The 4,244-nt window shown below is 38.9% G+C and overlaps 1 non-coding gene across 1 annotated transcript; it reads right to left on the bottom strand.

Annotated features, from left to right (window-relative positions):
• Positions 1-1,444: 1,444 nt before the first annotated feature.
• TRNAC-ACA lies at positions 1,445-1,516 on the bottom strand. The gene has a single exon. It is a non-coding gene; the product is annotated as a tRNA-Cys (tRNA).
• Between the last annotated feature and the right edge of the window lie 2,728 nt (positions 1,517-4,244).

Here is a 4,244-nt window from a genome sequence, read left to right as displayed (position 1 = left end):
GTGAAAGAGGGTTGTTTCAAAACATTTTGGAAATTCTATGAAATAAATTAGTCCCTAGGTACAAGGTGGGTTTCCCAGGTGGCACTAGTGGTAAAGAACCTGCCTGCCAATGCAGGAGACATGAGAGATGCAGGTTCAACCCCTGGGTCAGGAAGATCCCCTGGAGGAGGGCATGGCAACCCACTCCAGTATTCTTGCCTGGAGAATCCCATGGACAGAGGAGCCTGGCAGGCTGCAGTCCATAGGGTCACAAAGAATCAGACATGACTGAAGCGACTCAGCAGCAGTAGCAGCAGCAGGTACAGCATAGGGATGGGCTTCCCTGGTAGATCAGTGGGAAAGAATCTGCCTGCCTATGCAGGAGACATGGGTCTGATCTCTGGGTTGAGAAGATCCTCTGGAGCAGGAAATGACAACCCACTCCAGTATTCTTGCATGGGAAATAAGATAGAAAGAGGAGCCTGATGGGCTACAGTCCATGGGGTCACAAAGAGTCAGACACATCTTAGCAACTAAACAAACAACAAGGTAGAGGCAAGGTGCTAGGGAAAGGATATTTTGTTATTCAGTAAACATTGCACATGAGGTCTTGTCACCCAGAGGTAGAGGTCTAAAACACACACACACACACACACACACACACACACACACAAGTAGCTAGTGAGATGTACTAAGACGTCCATCCCATCGTGATGCCCAGAGAGAACCTTGAAGCAGGAGGTCACAAATGCTTGGTGGATCTCCCAATACCATAGTAATGTTTCATGCTTTGTTTAGGGAGGGTTTGATTTCTATTATCTCCCTCCTTCAGGAAAACTTTCAGAAAACCATATTATTTTTTTTTTCCTGATTTTGCCTCTCTTCCTTCTTTGAGCTTTGCCCCCAATTTCCATAATATTAGCAACTGCTACTTGTTTTCCTTACCAATGACCAACTCTATCTCTAACCTGACAAACCCCCAGTCCAGCCCTCCAAGTATATTCTCACTATGTGACTGCTTAAAGCTCTGATAACTTATAGGCATGGTGTCTGTACTACTTACAATTCTGCAGGAACTTAAGACAGGTACAGCACCATAAGCTCTTAAAGATCATTAAAATTAATTAAACTGGTGGAATGGGAACACATTCCAACATTCAAAGATAATGCCTGATTGTCTCTACTTTCAAAACATTTGTCTGTGAACCAGAAACAAATCATATCAGATGAACTCCTTCTTTTAAAAGTCACATGACTGACACATTAAAGAATAGATGATGCTACTGTTTATCTGGTTTTTAACATGTCATTTGATTAGGAATCTTTTAGTAAAAGTAAGTAAAGTCACTCAGTCGTGTCCAACTCTTTGTGACCCCATGGACTGTAGCCTACCAGACTTCTCCGTCCATGGGATTTTCCAGGCAAGAAGACTGGAGTGGGTTGCCATTTCCTTCTCCAGGAGTTCTTCCCAACCCAGGGATTGAACCCGGGTCTTCTGCATTGTAGGCAGACGCTTTACCATCTAAGCCACCAGGGAATTAGGAATCTTTTAGGATATGGCTAAATTGTTCTTTCTAATCATTTGTCCAGCCTTCATGGAAATACAAATGGAAATTTCTGTGTAAAATATCAATAGTGTTAATTTAAAGTATTATTTTTTATTAGCATTTCAAAGTGTTTTTATATACACTGTCATGTATTTTATGGATAAAATTAGGTATTCAGCCAATGTACATGATGGAGAAGGAAACAGCAACCCACTCCAATATTCTTGCTTGGAGAATCCCATGGATGGAGGAGCCAGGCAGGCTATAGTCCATGGGGTCACAAGAGTTGGACACAACTTACAACTAAACAACCACCACCATGACAAGGTACACTAAAGTTGAAGATTACAATCATAGCAACTAAGAGATAAAACTAAAATCATTTAGCTGGAAATTACTAGTTGCTTCATGATTCTGCATCATCTATTTCTTAGTCCTTTATAGTTTTTCCTTCAGTATCTTTATTATAATAATCAGTTCAGTTCAGTCACTCAGTCATGTCTCACTCTTTGTGACCCCATGGACTGCAGAACTCCAGGCCTCCCTGTCCATCACCAACTCCCAGAGCTTACTCAAACTCATGTCCATCGCATCAGTGATGCCATCCAACCATCTCGTCCTCTGTCATCCCCTTCTCCTCCTGCCTTCAATTTTTCCCAGCATCAGTGTCTTTTCCAATGAGTCCATTCTTTGCATCAGGTGGCCAAAGTATTGGAGTTTCAGCTTCAACATCAGTCTTTCCAATGAATATTCAGGACTGATCTCCTTTAGGATGGACTGGTTGGATCTCCTTTAGGATGGACTGGTTGGATCTCCTTGCAGTCCAAGGGACTCTGAGTCATCTCCAACACCACAGTTCAAAAGCATCAGTTCTTCAGTGCTCAGGTTTCTTTATAGTCCAACTCTCACATCCATAACACTGACTACTGGAAAAACCATAGCTTTGACTAGACGGATGTTTGTCAACAAAGTAATGGCTCTGCTCTTTAATATGCTGTCTAGGTTGGTCATAGCTTTTCTTCCAAGGAGCAAGCATCTTTTAATTTCATGGCTGCAGTCACCATCTGCAGTGATTTTGGAGTCCAAGAAAATATAGTCTCTCACGGTTTCCATTGTTTCCCCATCTACTTGCCTTGAAGTGATGGTACTGGATGACATGATCTTAGTTTTCTGAATATTGAGATTTAAGCCAACTTTTTCACTCTCCTCTTTCACTTTCATCAAGAGGCTCTTTAGCTCTTCTTCACTTTCTGCCATGAGGGTGGTGTCATCTGCATATCTGAGGTTATTGATATTTCTCCCTATAATCTTGATTCCAGCTTGTGCTTCATCATTTTACATGATGTTCTCTGCATATAAGTTAAATAAGCAGGGTGACCATATACAGCTTTAACATACTGCTTTCCCAATTTGGAACCAGTCTGTTGTTCATGTCCAGTTCTACCTGTTGCATACAGATTTGCATACAGATTTGACCTGCATACAGATTTCTCAGGTATACTGATTATAATAATAAATAACAGGAAATGGGTGAAGGCAGTTGAAAGGTACAAACTTCTAATTATAAAATAAATAAGCCATGTGGATATAATCTAAAGCATGGTGACCATAGTTTAAAAAAAAGAAAAAGATGGAAATCTACTTACAAGGGATACACTGCATGACTTGTTAAAAATACTACTTTTCTTGCAAATTAGAGTGATAGTTTCCAAGGATCTCTTTTTTTAAAAAATGTAATTCTAAAAATTGTTTTATTGAAACATAATGTGGATATACAAAGTCTACAAATCACTACAGAATTATCACAAAGGGAATATATCTTTGTTACAACCTCCCAGATCCAGAAAGAATTTCGCCCAGGATCCTTCTCTGTACTCCCTCCCAATTGTATTACGCACTTCCTCCTTTTTGAAGGGACCAATGGTGACTTCTAACACTCAGTGTAATTGGAACTTTATAAGTATGCAGCCTGTATTAAGTTGTCAGACTTCTTTTGCTCAAAAGTATATGGGAGAGATTATCCATGTCATTGTTGTAGCTTTAACTCACTCATCTTCACTGTGTACAATATTCCCCTGTATGAACATGTCACAATTTATTGATACATTTTATTCTGGAGGGAATTCAGGTCATGGTCAACTTAGGGTTAACATGAAAAATAAAGTTATTCATTCTTATGTGAATATTTTTGATGCACATGTGCATGCATTTTGCAGGGTATACATCAAAGACTAAACATGCTGGATCATTAAAGTAATGTGATTTTAAGTAAGTTTACTACACGTGAGAGCCTTTATTCCCTTTTAATTTACATTCTAAATGTATTCCTGAAATCACGAACTGTGAATTTTTCAGAACTTCCTCTGCAATGCTGGTAATTCAAGTGACCTTTACTCTGTATCTATCACTTGGTATAAACTTCTTGAACTTTTGGTTTCTGTAAATGATAAGAAGGAAAATTACATTTTTTTTTCTCTAGTTCTTTTGTTTTTACCTAGAGTAACTGAAATCATCCCTAAGTTTATCTCTATAAGATCTGTTTTAAAGTGTATCAATAGTATAATTGATGACTGGAATAGCAAATTGAAGACTGATTATGACAGATAAAATACCTGTATGCTTTAATCATCCTAAATGCCAACCTATGAAGAATTTCTGAAAGGAACTGCTGCTATAAACATACTTTGCAAGAAATCCTTACTTTAGGATTATACAAAC

This window comes from Oryx dammah, unplaced genomic scaffold, assembly GCF_014754425.2.
Source record: "Oryx dammah isolate SB20612 unplaced genomic scaffold, SCBI_Odam_1.1 HiC_scaffold_21, whole genome shotgun sequence".
Lineage (NCBI taxonomy): Eukaryota > Metazoa > Chordata > Mammalia > Artiodactyla > Bovidae > Oryx > Oryx dammah.
Note: the sequence above shows the minus strand (reverse complement) of the source record. Positions and strands in the feature narration are given on the sequence as shown.